Genomic DNA, 17117 nt, shown 5'->3' with positions numbered 1-17117 from the left:
GATCAGAAATGACGAATGATAACGTGGCAATAAAAGAACACTGGAAATATTAAAAAAATCGGAAAAAATTGACCTAACTAGGCCAAGTTAAGAGTGCCAGATACTCTAGAAAAATAGAACATTTTCCTCCGTGGGAGAAAGAGTGAATAAGCCACATTATTTCACGGACCCTCTGCAGTCAAGAGTCCACTTTGAGAACCACCCTTTACACACAAACAGCACAGCAAAATGGCAAACTCACTGTCGCCATTACAAACACATTCTAAATCAAACAGCTGGGGATCAGCCCAATTGTCCTACATGACAATATATTGCCAGTTGTGATGATTGCGCAACCCCCCAATTCTGGCTAGCCTGAGGGCGTCCAACACACACCTCCGACGACTGACACCTGCCAGAGCAGCCGCTGCCTAGAGGGGTTATGTGTTTTTGCACAAAATTGGCCATGGTTTCTCGCTGTCACCGGCGGCCATTTGCGGCGCTCGTTAGGCGGCGCGGGAGAGCGGCGTGTCAGCGGCGACGCGTTAATGGCCAAGAATATCGACTGTCAGCCGGCTGACAAGCAGCCAGCGAGCTTGTTTGTTGTTGTTCGCGAGGTGGGCGGACATTTATGACAAAAACAGATTTTTGGATGGGGGGGGGGGGTGAAAATGACATTTTTTTTTTAATGTTTTCTAGCATCACTTGAAGCTGACTTTTCGGGGGAACTTTCTGAAACTCGGTTTTCAGAGCGATCTTTTTTCCGTCTTATATTTATCTTACCCGAAACATGAGTAACAAGAAGCGCGCTTTGAGAAATTTCCCGATCTTCTGTACCGAGTAGCTTGTCGAGACCATAGTGTAAAGTTTAATTTACTTTTGAAGAAAGACCTCTTGGGTTCTGTTCACACCTCGCAATTATCCAAGACCCCTCGAGAACCTCTTTGTCTGTTACGCATGTTTTTGACTCAAAGGCAACAGCGGAGAGCCATTAACACTCCCTGAAGTAATAATATCAGTCCTCAGCTGCTCTTTTCACACCTCCGACTCTTGAGGTGCGCTTCGCTCGTTATGGAGCGTGGGCACAACAATGAGACGTTCCCGCCTGGTGCCCATGGCCTAAACATAGCGCGGGGTGCTTTCTGAACACAGCTCTCCGCAGACAGCTCCTTTCAAGAATGCGCGGGCCCACAAATCCTCCGTTGCTGGAAGCTGTTGTGACAGGATTTTTGCCTTATTTGGGTTTTTGTGTCAGCCGAGACCCCGGGGCGACTCCACGCGCTTCCTCAGCACGCGCGACAGGAGTTGAGGTTGCTCCTGCAGGACAGCACGGAGCTCAGCATATGGCAAGAGGAAGCGACGAAGAGGAAGCTCCCAAACATGGATTCCAGCGCTGCATACTAATAACGCTTGAAAAGTGGTATGGTAAACGATACTTCATTTATTGGAAGGCTCGTGATGACATAGCATCAGGAGCAACCGGGGATTCCTTATCCTGCTCAAGGGTACTTCGCCAGGGTGGTCAAAACCACAACTTCCTGGTTGGGAGACATGGGATCTGTCGCTGAACCATGCCGGCCCCAGAAAACCATAGGTGTCGAAACGCAGTCCTGGAGGGCCGGTATCTTGCATGTTTTCCGGTTTCCTCTCTCCAACACACCTGATTCAGGAGCTTGAAAATGATCCTAATCATTTCAATCAGGTGTGTTTGAGAGTAAAGGTTCGTCAAGGTGTGCTGTGGTGAGTAAGCCGACACACCGGTGCAACGGAACGGTTTTACTCGTTTTTCCTCAAAGCTGCAGAATTTCAAGTGACCAAGCTAACGAAATCAATTCAAACAACACAATTGAATAATTTCCGAAAGCCATCGTGAGTCAGAGGACTCCGAGGATTCTGGTTAATGGAGCCCTCGGACTAATGAGTCCTGATGTTTCTACCGCCGAAGACAAGTAGCGCAAAGACAAATGGGCAGTCTAGAGGCGAGTTGATGGATGTTGCGTGGAGCGGCGTGCTGAGGTTTGAGGTAGATAAATCACTGTGACGTTCCCTGGTCCCTCTGCGTGAACCTCACTCTGAGAACGCCCTCATAACTAACTAAAGACGGTCGTTAGCGACGGGAAAAAAATACAACGATGGGTATTCCCTTACCGAGAGGGAGCTATGTATCACTTTGTCTTTTGTCATCATCATTGTCGACACCTGGAGAGATCCTAAAGACCGTCTGGACTCGGTCAAGGTTACATTACCCTAAGTGCAGGTTAACGTCGCCAGTGATGGACTTCTTGAGAGCGGAAAATGGCATTTTTCAGAACCCCACGGGTGAGGTTAAGGCGATATCGGAGGTTTGTTAAATCCGGTGGCAATTTTGCGGATGCTTTACAATCACCTTGGGAAATCTCACGCCAAACCAACATGTCATAGCGACACATACTTTAACGGCGCATTTCATGAAAATGTCCCGAGGTAAAGATGGAGATTATTCCACGAATAAAGGCCGAGATAGCTGGAATTGAGAAATTAAATCCATGAAACAATGCTGATCTACTGGATCCTCCCCCTCCCTTACACTCAACAATGTGTCTCAATTCCCTGCCCATCTGCGACGTTGCGACGAGGCTCTGCAGTTGTAATTCTCACCTAGTATCCAGTTGTTAGATCCTCCTTTGGGGAAAAATTCTGTTTTTAGATTTGAGACCACCGATTCATTCACGCTTCTTCATCTAGTAATAAGGAAATCCAAAAATATTGACTAGACTGCCTGGCTTATGGTGCGATGATACAAACTTTTGGTTCGGCTCCGACCTTGTGTTTTTATCTCTGGTTTCCATCTTGTGACAAGTCAAGCTTTGCTACCACGGTTCGCCCAAAAAGACAAGAATTTCAAATCCTCAAAACGATATGTCGTACATAATTTGGCAACTACTCGGCTGAATCTGTGAAAGTCCTTCAAGGTGTTAACGAAAAAGCCTTAGCGTTAGCTTAACCTAGCTGAAATCGATAAAAGGGAAATCTGCGACCCGTAGCTCAGCCCTGTCAAAGCTTTAGTCCGTATCGTCACATGAATAGTCAAGCTCGGACATTTTTGAACAGCCACCGCTGCCGCTCGGTGTAAACGAGCTCACCGAGGTTCTCACTCTTCGGGGCGAAGACGGGGCCCCGGGGCGAAAGGCTCATTTGGCCATGAATGTGGATATTGCAAAGAGGGGAGCAATGAGAGACGGCTAAAGCTGAGGGTGGTGAGGGGAGTTCGGAGGATGCCAAAGTGCTGACAGAGTCGGAGGGAAGGCTAAGAGACATGTCAAGGGCAACAGAGCACAAGTTGTAATATTTTCCCGAACTCCTACGTGCGCATGCATAAACACTTAAGTGCCGACATGACCCTCTTTTGTTTAATTTGCTCAATATTAGTTTGTTACATTGCTGGGTGGCAAAAAAAAAAAAAATAGAGCAGATGGGATTTTTGTAGGGAAACAATGTACAATCGCTAACCATGTGGCACATAAACAAATGCTACAAAGTAACTAATTAGAACACAATGAGAGGATGAGACTTTATGAACCATGATCAGATACTTTTTTTTTCCCCTCCGAGCTGTTGAAGCTAGTTTCAGCTAGAAGCATGAAATTTGGTAGCGGTAACTATCATCAGCTGACGCACAAAGCAGTCATGATAAGCCATGGCCAGAAGAACATTTTGGCCGAGAGCTACAGACTATAGGTGTCAAATTTAGCCCATGTCAGGTTCATTTACTGCCAATGAAAATTGGAAATGTCAATTTTGGAAACATTGAAAACCTGATGTTTTATCAATCATTTCCCCCAATGTTTGCACTAATCCTTTCAATGAAGAACAGGGCGCAAAATACATTTTTGTATTGACACCCCAAAACCACCGGGTGGCGCTAGCGGCTAACATGACATGTGCAAGCCTTTCTCAGACTTTGACGATTGGCTTAGCCTGGATTACCATCACGCAAAAGTCTTCATGAGTCACAATACTCTAATTATGACATAATAAATGTCATATGTCATATAAATAAATATTCATAAATATTGTATAAATATACAGCATAGTTACTTTAGCGGATTTTTACATTTTTTGTACATAGAGGGGGTGTATATACTGTATGTATGGATAGGGCTGATGCCACTGAACATTTTGAGGGTTTGAAAGTAAATATATCCTTATACTTGACAATGTTATGACACTTTCAAGGTCAGCCCAAGTTGGGTGATGATAAGGCCAGGCTAGTGAAAAATCCCCGGACACCCAGGGGTTAAATACAGAAGATTTTGTCGGATCGCTTCTGAATTAGTATAGACTTTATGCCAGAACGATGGGTCAATTCTCAACCTTTCCAAGGGACAAAAAGATGTTCCCACTGAAAAAAAGAGAAAAAGTGGCTTCCTTCCATGACTTCTATTATATTTCCTGGATAAAAGCATATTCAATTCCTGCCAGGAAGTTATTGCCGCGAGACCCAAAAGGTCCCTGCGAGGGCTATTTACGAAATGTTTGCAGAAAGCCTGATTTAATGGATGCGACGGACTTTACGAGAGAAAAAACGACAGAGGGATAAAAGTTGTGGCTGATAAAAGTCAAAGTGTCTCCTTTTACTCTTTATTAGCCGAAACAGGAAAAGGATGTTCCTTTTCCAATATTACGGATGAGAGTGGAAATAATTCACGTTGACGCACCAGTGAATAATAATTAGACCACCTTCCCTAAGTCAAATGCTACCATTTCTCCCAAAAAGTCACAAAAAGTCAACAAAGTTATTTCTACGTAATAACGCGTGAACAATCATTAATGCCGCATCCATAGCAAAAAAATTCAGCTAGTGACCAAGCTAATTATGCTGCTCCGACGAGAAGCATAACTCTGGTAAAAGCTGACAGTAAATATAAAAAAATACAAATAAAAAATACCGTACACTGTTAGCTGTGAACGGTTGTACCTCATCATATTTGCGATTTTTCCTCATGGCAATTTTTTTTTTTTCGTTCTCACCATTTTTTTCCGGAACCTTCTGCAACACAGCTATGTTTTGTTGTTGTTGTTTTGTTGTGACGTCCCCGCTTTAGGTGCCACTTGCTGGTTCAGCAGGGAGCCCGCCAAAGGTGAGCTTCGCTTTGCTTCAAACATCGCGCAGTTTAAGGTCGACGGAGCAGCAGGGGAGCTTTGCAGATAGCCCAAGGAGGGAGAGGAAGAGGAAGAAGAAAAAAATATAAGTAGCGTTTCAAAGCTTGAAGGGAATTTTCCCATAACTTCGGGAATCTTTAGCGAACAGGTTGCATAGCGTGCACTTTTGCATTTCTCGTCTTTGATTTAAAACGGAGGAGGAGATAAATTAACCATATTTTGCGTCTTATTAACGTCAAAGTTATGGAGGAGCACACTCAACACGAGACTAAAAAAAAGACCAAATGGAGACCAAAATAGGATCAATCAAAATGATTGTCCCTGCAGCCTGTTTCACTGAGAAAAATGAAATTTGGGGGGATTGCTTATCACGAGCAAAACTATAAAAAACGGCAGGCCTGAGAATACACAGGAAATTTGACACATTGTCAAAAAAAAAAAAAAAATTGCTGTCTGCTTGATACGATCCTTAAAACAGGAGTTCGGAACATTCATTGAGAATTTTCCATCGTGCAAAATAGCAACGCGCTAGTTTGAAACCGAAAGGCTCGAGGCATCTGAGTCTCCTCCAATACAAAAAAAAAAAAAAGGTTAAAAAAAAAAACATCGGCATCCAAATATTTCAAAAGCTTTAATTCTCCTTTTGTCGCCGGGACGGATGAAACGGAATCGCTTCCGAATGGTGTTGCTAGGCAACCGCCACCCGTCCGTCCGTCACGGTCCACAAACGCAGAGCGGGTGATGAGTGGCAAGTGTGCGAGACCTAACCACCACCACGCTAACTGACAGACATAATAATAATAATAATAATAATAATAATAATCATAAAGAGCGCTGATATAAAAGTCTACCGATGGACAAATGAGATGCGCGCACCCCGCCGCACGCACCTCACTCTGTCGTGCACCGCCCGGCAATAAAACCTTCAAATGCGGCAATCAAGCAAACATGAATTATTCAGTTGCCAAACAATGCACACATAATCATTTAATGAGTTCTCGCTCGGTCTTAGGTTAGCAAAACTTCCTATCTTCGAAGAAAATTGGGCGCTTTGTCTTTGAACATCGGCTCTGCTTTGCAACGTTGTTGCGTTTTAATCGAGAAAAAAAAAAGCGTGAGAATTCATCAAAAGAGCGATGAGATTAGAAGGATAAACAACGTACATCCGACGCAAGCTACTTTTAATATGCTCAAAAGAAGCGAGGAGACAAAATCTTATTTTCCAGGTTGCATTAGTATGTTGCGCACGCACAAAAACGACGAGCTAGAAAATATGAAAAGTTTTGATTGACATATTCATATTTACATTCACTAGTTTTGTGCTTAATGGTCGATCATCAAAGTTTTCTTTCGTGTTTAATTCCAAAGTCACATGATCGGGCAAAAATGAAGACTTCAATGGGAAAAAGGACTTTTGGTGTAAGGTAAATGTGTCGATTTCCAGTCCTCGAGGGCCGGCATCCTGCATGTTTTCGAAGCTTTTCCCTCACCAAATTCAAATAATTAGGATCATTTTCAAGCTCCTGCAGTGCTTGCTGATCAGCTAATCATTTGGGGAAAGAAAACCGGAAAACATGCAAGATACCGGCCCTCGAAGACTGGAGTCCAGCACCGTTGGTATCAAACTCCAGCTCTTGAGGGCCGTTTTCTGGTTTCTCTCTCTAACACCCCTCATTCAAATGATTAGTTTATCAGCTGAGCATGAAAAACATGCAGGATACCGGCTCTCGAGGACTGGAATTCGACATCTATGGTCTAAGGCTTCTTAATACATCTTCTTCATCTCAAATTTTAATGTTGCCAGGTCCAAGTGGCTTCAGGGGCTGAATTTTCAAGCTTAGCGAAGGACTTGACCTCATGGAATCATTTGAGTTTTGTTCTCTTCTGTACCTATTCAAACCGATAGACACTAACAACTCGTTTATTTCAATGGCACTTCAACATGGTTACAACAGTCGCACCATCTCTCGTTAGGGAGACGATCACACAACCACAGAGCCATGCGACCCCTCAGGAACTTCTTGAAACTTTTTTGTGGGTCTGCTGGTGATAGACAAGCCCGTCAAATTCCATGCTTCCAAGTGAAACTGGCTTTGAGGGAAAACAAAGCAGTCCAATAATCGTGATTTCATTCTGACTTGGCGCAGGAAGCGGGTTGTGACGTCAGGCTGACAGATGACGGTATAAAGCGTGCCGAACGTTCCGGCATGCACAGAAATGTGGGGTATGCCCGTGGGGGCTGTGGGGGATGTCCACTTAGATCTATTGCTTCCATAATGCAGTGTGACACTGCGCAATTGGTTTCCCCCCCGAAGCTTCCACCATCGCTTCTTTCCAATTCTCTTACTCCTTGCTGTCTTTGGCATTTTAAGGATACATGGTGAAGCAGCATGTGGCTCACATACATATACATATATATATATATATATATATATATATATATATATATATATATATCTGAGCAGAATTTTTCTGCTCACATCCCCTGTAGCTTAACACCCCAAGTGTTCATTAGTGCCGTGCAGCAGCGTGTCAGAGATTCCGTTGAATAATTAGCAGCAAGCAACGGTAGCTAGGTGACTCAAAGGAGAGGACAAATAATTTTTTACCTGCATCACGAGTCGTAGGAACACTCTCGACGGGATGGATTTGTTTATTTACCGAGGCACAACCAGGACTGGGAAAAGTTCTGAATTTTTCTTCTCCCGGAGTTGAGGCGATGTTCCGACTGCGGCGGCGGCGGCCGGCGGGAAAGCAGATAAAAGTGTCATCGCCGTGTGTAGGGATATAAATATTGGAGGGACGCTTCCAACAGTGCAAGGTGGGATTGAACAACGGGTTTCCTTTTTACCCCTGAGCAAAGAAGAATGATCATTATAGGACCACAAGAGCAGGAAAAAAAAGAACATATTTGCTTTTATTGCTCTACATCGTCATGTGCGCGTGGCCTAATATGTGCATGAGATTAAAGATCCGGTGTCATATTTTAATATTTCCAACCGAGAGTAAAAATGCACAGTGTTAAAAAAATAAATTGAACCTTTATGCCTCCAATCAAGGACATTTGCAATCCCAATACGTAGTAATGGGCTTGCAAAATCAATACTGAGTTCTTAATTTTACTGTACGTGGCTAAATTATACTAGGACCTCAATTACATTCCCACATGCCCTTCAATCATACTTCCAAGGACTGAAGGAGACAAGGATTTGAACTCGGATCCCCGAACTGTGAGGGGGACGTATTAACCACTGCGCCACCAAGTCGCTTCAAATTACACAATTTAAATCAACGATACAGTTTTGCCATCTGATGGCTTCATGAAAAAACGCAATGGAAAATGGTGTCATGGGCTAATTTTTCCTTTCCAATATGTATTATTTTTTTTATACATATATATATATATATACAGCAAAGAGGTGCACAAGGTCACTCCAAGGACGTTTTTTGTTAGCTTATTATCACCAATTTCCTCAGTAGGCATTGCAATTTTAAGTATAGATTTTTTTCTTTTAACATTTGCTCATGTGCCCACTTGGCTCATTTTCCAAGCCATCTGCTCCGGCTTTTGCAATGGTAATACAGCATTTGTCTTTGATGGAATATGCCGTTTTATCCCGACACGGGCTTGTAACGCTGCCAGTCCGCCAGTCTTTCCTCAGCAAAAGCGTCCACTAAGGCGGAGGAAAAGGACAGGGAAGCTTGGCCCGCTGTGCGGCATGCTTTCATAAAGCACTTTTCAGCACCTTCTCACTATCAACTCTTTCATTCACCGTACTTCTTATCAAGGCTAGTGCGCAATATGGCCGCCCACACACAGGTACAATGGCGCTATCCATTTTAAGGCTGCGGCGGGAATTCATTTAAAGTGGGGGCCCAAATCATCATATATATATATATATATATATATATATATATATATATATATATATATATATATATATATATATATATATATATATATACACACACACACATTTTTTTTCTACTGCTTTCGTTTAATACGAAAAACAAATATTCAGTGTGGCGTGTTGTTGTGTTGCATACCCGTCACTTGCCACGCAAATAAAGCTGCTGTTAAAGCCGTGTTGTTATGACTGATAAAATAGGACGTGCTGTTCAACGTGTTAGCCATACACACATGCACGCGTACACAAACACAAGCCTTATCTTGCGTTCCTCCTCCAAAATGGTGTCAATCAACCAGCTCTTTCCTCTTATACGCTTCCCCTCACCATTGTCCTTTCTCCGTTTTTTCGTGCTTCTTCGTGTCTTATCTGCTGAGCCAGCGCCATCCGTTAGCAAAGAGCACCCCCCCCCCAAAAAAAAAAACCTGTGTTCTCTTGTTCCCGCTAGTACGTTCTGATAAAGCACCGCCCATGCTGACCTTCATCACCCGTCTCCAACTTTTAATACCGAGTTGGTGCAACTCCTCGCACTCACATACGTATTGAAAGAAAAATACGTTGCAAACAGGAGGTTGAGAGGTACACACAAGAGGTGTCAAATTTAGCCCATGTCAGGCTCATTTACTGCCATTAAATATTTGAAATATTGTCATTTATGGACATATTGAACATCAGATGTTTTATCATGCATTGCATGAATGCTTTCAAGGGGAACTCGCAAACGGGGTGCAGACATTTTTGTGCTGACACCCCAAAACCACCAGGTGACGCTCGCGGCCGACTTATGACCTTTGCAAGCCTGTCAACGCCTTCATTGATTGGCTTAGCCTGGACTCCCATAATGCAAAAGTCTTAAAAGTCGTAATATAATTATGACATAAAACATTTCAATTTCATAAATATATTAATATACAGTACATCATCGTTACTTATGCTATTATCTCATTTTTACAATTTTTGTACATAAAAGCAAGTAGGTTTCCTGCAGGGTTTTGTGTTTGACAAGTAGGCACTTGCCTCTCTGCTTGTATTCATGACCCATATTGTGAGAACTGAGCCAATCGGGGCGCACACGTTAAATCAATGATGTGGGGACCCTGACAATTCCATTACTGCTTTTCGTTCCCTGACCATCATTCCCCCTTTCTCGCCTTTGTTCTCGTCGCCGCGTTTTCTTTTGTCTTGGATTTGCCGCAAAACAATATGGTATGCTGGCTTGTCTCATTTTCATCCCGTCGTGCAAATTGTGAGTCCTTCATCGCCAATTGCATTCGCTTGGTTGAAGTGGCTCATCGGTTAACTGAGAGCAGCAAATGAGCACTAAATGCCTTTGACCTCTGCCTGCTGTCCAGGGAGGAGAGAGCAGCGCAAAAAAATGAACTCGGATCGGACCCAGAATTCCCGGTTACTCCGCCGCTCTATGTGAATAACTATTTAAGTTTCTAGTCGCGCGGGACTTACGTCTTTGGATTTAATAAGTGATATTAGCATGTATGAATATTTATCGAGTTTAAAAGCAAATTCTCCCAAAGGTTTTCAATATTCCACGGCAATGTATCACAGCGATAAAGGACAGAAATGGAAGTGGGCAGGAATGGACAAAGTTCTTGTTAATGCATTAAAATGATGTCAGACTTTCTAAGCAAAAATAAGGGGGAAAATGTATGATTAAAAAGCAGAAGACTTTAATGCTGTCTACTCTCCGTGTCGCTTTCTTTAGGTGCGAAAACTCACATGTTAAATGTTAAGCAATTCAGAGTTAAAGAGTTAAAAAATATGACAGAAAGAGGCCACATTTCTGGTTAAAATTTATCTGAGGTCTGAATAAATACATTTTAATTTACTCACAAAATTTGCCTATTTTGGGGGATTGGGCGAACACATATTACAGTTTACTTTTATGTAGCTCTAATTATAAAAGTAGATTTGCTTGAGCAAAGAATGTTTGCAAAATACTTTTAAAATGCAACATTTGAACATTTGTAGCTTACCGAGACTCAAAATATGTAAACCGTTGAGCGGACGAGGACTTTACGGGACATTTGTGGTGCTTTACGACACCTATAGAATTCATATAAACGCAGCCTTGATTACGGGGTGCGGCTAAAGCATTTACAAGAGGAACGAGGTCATTCCAGCTTGAAATGACATCTGTGACGACAGAGCCCAGGCCCGACAACGGCGCATCTGCGTTGGTACCCTCTTTCCCACTGGAGAGATTAAACGGAGCAGCCTGAGGCGGGATCGATGGGGGCCGCTTTGCATTCCCGTGCCCTCATATTTTGCAGAGCGAGCGATGAAGAAACCCCTTCCCGATCGGATGGATGGAATATCGATCCCGAGCGCTAACACATTGCTAACGCGCGTACATGCTGTGAGTGCACTGTAACATGTGCGAGATGTGTTAGATGTGTTTGTGTTATGGGCTGTCCCTCGACGCTTGTTTGTTTGTTTAATGGAATTCCGTAGGATTCTGCTGGCGTGCGACGGGAAACGTCAATAGCACAACAGATTGGCCTCTTACACACTAACTGTATCAATGCACACACACATACCGACAACATGTGATATACAGCAGGGGGCCCCAACCTTTTCATCAGCACGAGCCGTTTGAGATTTTTATTGCGGACGGGGAGGTAGAGGAGTACCTACGCAAAGGAGCGTTGACAATTTGTTACCTAGATTTCTTTTGTAATAAATTGGATTTTCTTGTTGTCATGTTTGGTCAGCTACAGCCTTCACTCTGATTCGACGTTTGGGCGCCGTTAATCCGAGGGCTAATGTGGCTTTCCGTGATCCTGACTCCAGCCAAGGGATGGAAACGGGAAGGGATAACAGTACAGTAACTGTGTAAGGTTGAATAATTTATGATTTCAGTAAATATGTGTACTCTAGTAATCTTGGTCTCAAATATGTACAGTATCAATACTTTTCACATTTAAAATATTCTGTTGCCCACATACACAGGGAACCAATTTAAGTTTAAAGGGCGTGACCCCAAAACCAATTTGAGACACACCAAACTAACAGATTAGCTTCGCATAAGATGGAAAATTGTAATGAGAAAATGGTTTCGTTAAACAGAACAAATAAACCAATAGCTCACTATTACCACCGTTATCTTGCTGAATCAGCTCAATCTAATTGCTAGTGTGGTACACCGGGGTTCCATTACAAAACAATAATAGGAAATAAACAAAGTAGAGGACAATGTTGCTTATTATTGCGCTTTTCTCGTTACACAGGAGAGGAAAACACAGGCGAGCGTTGATTAATTAAGCTAACGGCACTATGACATGTTCAATTTCACACAATGTGTTAATCTTGCATGAGGGGATTCATAAATCAAAATGTAAACACTTTAAACCCCTCTGTTCCATTAATAAAAGAAGGCTGGATTTTGCAGTTATGTTCACACGGCTTGTTGTTATTATATTTTTTTTACATGACAAATAAAAAATCGGTGCAGTTCAACGGCTTCTGGCAAATGAAGAGAGAAATTCTAATCGGGAAAATAGCTGTGAACATTCTACACGTCCTCTTGGTAGCGTCACATTTTTATTATCATCGCCACAGCGAGACCAAGCGAGGAGAGCAACAAGACAAAAGCAATCAAGTGGAGCTGCGCTCCAGTCACTTCGCGTAACCTTGAATGCCAGATGAGTGATGAAACGCGCCGAGCTGATGGACTGAAACATGTGATTAGTTGCATCACGCTGCTTTTTCTTGAGAGGGGAAAAAAAAGGATCTATTATGGATTTCAGTCATCAGTCTTTTTTTTCTATAGATTATGATATATAGATATTTTATCTATAGATATGCTACCGTATATATCAGTTTTTTTCTATTTTTTCAAAATTTACAATGAAGTACAGATGTCATCCCGAAGCGTTTATTTTGTCAATCAAGCAACCACAAGAAAACACATGCTAATCGCTCATTTCATACCTTGAACAAATGCACACAGATAAGCCGCACTGGACAATAAGCCGCAGGGCTCAAATCATGAGAAAAAAGTTGCAGTTTATAGTCCGAAAAAAACACGAGGCCCCCGCCTACTGCCCAAAGTCAACTGACATAGGCGCCAGCAAACCTGCGACCCTTGTGAGGATTTGCGGTTCTAGAAAATGGATGAAATTCCTACAATGTTTTAGTCAAGCCATTTACATATTGACATTGTGTCACCGAAATTTCAGCTCCCTAGTGTCAAAATGATGTTGCTGTAAAGATCAAAAGGCAAAATACCGCATTAAATCTGCAGTTAAGTTCTGAAGTGGAAGTTTTGTGGTATCAGAGACCAAACAAAAGGAAATACTAAAAAAATCATAAATGTTCTCATTGTTCTGCATAGTTTGTTGTGGCGATTATTCCTCTTCTCCAGCCTCATTTTGTCAAAAAAAATCCAGCATGCGAGATTGTGGCGGCGTTCCCACATGCCAACCGCAAAGTCTTAACTTGCACATTTTGTCAGCAAACTGTGAAATTTATGTCAACCGCTTACTTCCAAAGTCAAAGATTCCCGCGGTGAACTGGAACAAAGACGAATTTTGCCTTAACTTTGTGGAAGTCAAGCGTTAGCGCATCGATGTGGCTTTCTGCTCCAGCGAGTGTCTAAACATGTCTTTTAAAAGGGCCGCCAGGAGAAAGTTGCTGCTAATTGACAGAGAAATGATGAATATTTCAAGCACTTCTAAATGAGTGTCTTACTTTGCTGCGCCACTTAATGGCCTCTAATTTATGGATGACTGGTCAAAAGGTTGAGACCGGCCGGGCGCTAGCGCTCAGGAGAATGCCGTAACTCTTGGAGCGAGTTAATTGGCGGCGCCGCCTGTTGTCTCCTGATATGCTTTCGACGCGGATTCTGTCTTCTGTTTCGCTCTCACCTTAACTTCACACAAAGGGCGCACGGCGACCATCCTCGTAAAAACGCTAGCCCTTAATGAGCTTGCTTCGGCGCCGCTTATATCAGCGCGTAAAAAGGTCGTAAACGCTCACGGGAGCTAATGTGTGCTTACGTTGCATCACGCTCGCTCACTGTATAAGGTCCCGTGATCAATATGCAACTAACACGACTTTATGGGCCACACGACGAAATTTGGGTCAAGATTTATCGTTTGTTGGTGTTGGCCAAGTTAAACGGTTGACTGATAAATGCTAGCTTACAGTTTGATGTGGTGCAGTCGCCATGGTAACAGTAAGGAAACTACCGTATTTTCTGCGCTATAAGGCGCACCGGATTATAAGGCGCGCCCTCAATTAATGACATTTTAAAACTTTTTCAAACACAATATAGTAATACTCAAAGTAATAACAATAATAACTCAAATAACAACTCTAAACTCTCAATAGCATAATAACCAATATGAGCAATCTTGTTCAACTGTAAACACACAAAAGAAACAGGTGAAGCTTACTTTATCAGTTTATTCCCCATCTACGAAGCCCAATCTCAATATTGATCCATATATAAGGCGCACCTGATTAAAAGGTGCAGCATCAGCTTTTTTAAAAAAAATTAAGGCTTTTAGGTGCGCCTTATAGTGCGGTAATACGGTAACAATGTTCTGTAAATATTTGACTTACGGTTACATCAGGGGCAACATGACGATAAATGCAGCTAACCATTATCGGAAAAATTTATGAAGATATATGTGTGGTTACTTTGCTAACACTATAGCTGAGCTTTGTTGACAAAATGTTTCTGGTTAGCTAGTATCCATCTTCTGTGCTATTGCTGCCATCTGCTGCCGTGGAGGCTCATTTGCTTTTCTGAAAAACTTCACACAACTTTCATCGTTGTATTGCTGACCAGCTAACACCTTGGCATGAGGGCACCTTGCCATATGCCAGGTGGACAGATTCGCCATGGGGATTGGGGGCGTCCTTTCTCCGTCTGTTTGTCGGAGGTCAACACTTCCTTTCTTGCAAATTTACAAAAAATGTATACGTTTTCTCGGAAATTGCTTGTTTTTCTTAGGAAGCATAACTTTTTTTTAAATTTAAAATCTAAGCTTTAACATGGTAACGGCGGGCCGGATCTGGCCTTGAGTTTGACACCCATGTCCTAAGAATACTATTGTCATTAAATCCCTCATTTTTACAGTGAAGCCTGGCCGAGTCGAGAGCAGCCTTGATATAACTTAGGAAGAAGTAAAAGTTTAGGATATTAAATCAAGTTATTTGTCAATGTCTGGCATTTTATTTGTTGTGGAATGTGCACTGACGGGGAAATTTTGAATCGAAGAAACTTATTCTTTGGGGAAGCCGGTGATTAGTGCGGCCATCGTAAATCACGCTGTTTGTGCTCATCTCGCAGGGCGATTAAACTCTCTGTTGTAATAACCACAACCGATAAAATTCACACGGAGCAATAAGTACGACACGGAGAGCTTGACCGTCTCTCCCTGATTTTCTAATTGATTGCGCAGAATCATTTCCCTGCTCAAATTTACTGCGTAATTAGCAGAAAATAAAAGGGGATCTCGCCCGGTTCGCGTCGCCGCCAGGCCTTTCTTAGATTCTCATTCCCAGGTGGTGATTTAATGCGAGCGAAATGTTCGCAGCTTGTCAATGCGACCGCAGTGGTTGCCTTGGCTGAGACCATAAAAAGCGAGACATGAGCCATAATATTTGGAAAATACACTGTGCATTAATAACTTAGCATACAGAATGAGCAAAAGTGAAGCATAAGCTAACTGGCCTTGTTGTCTTGTTAGCAACGGGGACTTTCACATCGGTAGTGTAGCATTAGCATTTGGAGCTAAATATAGCATAACAATAGCATGAACATTTCAAATTTAGTTACGTTTGAATCTTGACTTGTTTTGACACATTTGAACAAGCCATTTTGTTGGGATCATCATTTTGTTTATTATCTTAGAGTAAATCCTCCATCCATCTATGTTTTAGCTGCTTATCCTCACTAGGGTCACAGGCATGCTGGAACCTACCACATATGTATACACATAATACTGTATATTTACTTAACCTGTGTCATGATGTGACATCATTGGTGGGTGAGATGGTGGAAGTTTGTAGACAACCTAACACCCTCATAACCACATTGGTAAGGAATTATTACTTTTTAAAATTAAAAATGGCTTAAAAAAAACAACAACAAAAAAAAACATTATTGGGCTTTGTCCGGGGTTAGCTAAAACCTTAACAGTATACATTTTTTTACCTTTTTGTTAAAGTTTACTGAATTATGCAACAAAGATAGTTGCTTTTCATGTCTACAGAATGTTTTTCCAAGTACCCTATTTTCCGCACTATAAGGCGCACCTAAAAGCCTTATTTTTTTTTTAAACGATGGAGCGCCTTATAATATATATGAAAAAAGTTTTAAAATGTCATTAATTGAGGGTGCGCCTTATAATCCATTGCGCCTTATAGTGCGGAAAATATGGTAATATAAAATAGAATTTTGCCGCCATCTTCTCTTCTGGTGGCTTTATGGTTGACAATTGAATTATTTTATCTGACCCAAACACTCTTGTTTGCGCATGCTCACTTGTGTCAAAAAAATAAAATGAAAAGACTACTTGATCCTATTTTGCTTGCTTCCTCATTTTTTACACAAAGACGATCAGCTTTGCATAAATTTGTCATTTTAATCCTCGTATTCCCACTTTTGGCTGCAGGTGGCAGAAGGTCAAATTGCTTCTTATTGTACTTCCATATCAAAACATCTGCTCCCAATAGAAGTCTGCCAAATGCGCCCATTCTCCTCGGAGGGGTGCGAAAAGGACGGACAACCATAATAAAAGAAGAGGACGCAGGTACTAGCCGCAGCTAGCAGCTGCTAGCACTCTTGTGTGTAGTGTTTTGATGCGCGTGCATCTGAATAACAAAACAAAGATAAGAGCCGTGGGGATGTGTCAATGTTAATGACGTATTCATGTATGCCGCGCACCTTTTGCCGGCCCGTTTTGATGCTTTGTCCCGCCTCGACATCTAATGCCATCACTTCACTTAATTACCCTCAATTAAGACACTCAAATAAAGTAAAGGGAAAATGCTAATCAACTCATTTGGTGACATGGAAACAGTCAAAAAAGGACAGCAATTAACCCAAGGAACCCTAAG

At 42.2% G+C, this 17117-nt stretch overlaps 1 protein-coding gene across 1 annotated transcript in view; it reads right to left on the bottom strand.

Annotated features, from left to right (window-relative positions):
• mtpn (myotrophin) overlaps positions 1-17117 on the bottom strand; it is a 41999-nt gene that overhangs the window by 24453 nt on the left and 429 nt on the right. The gene's annotated exons all lie outside the window — the stretch shown is intronic.

The sequence above is a fragment of the Hippichthys cyanospilos genome, chromosome 22 (assembly GCF_059441005.1).
Source record: "Hippichthys cyanospilos isolate Australia breed blue-spotted pipefish chromosome 22, RoL_Hcya_1.0, whole genome shotgun sequence".
Taxonomy (NCBI): Eukaryota; Metazoa; Chordata; class Actinopteri; order Syngnathiformes; family Syngnathidae; genus Hippichthys; species Hippichthys cyanospilos.
Note: the sequence above shows the minus strand (reverse complement) of the source record. Positions and strands in the feature narration are given on the sequence as shown.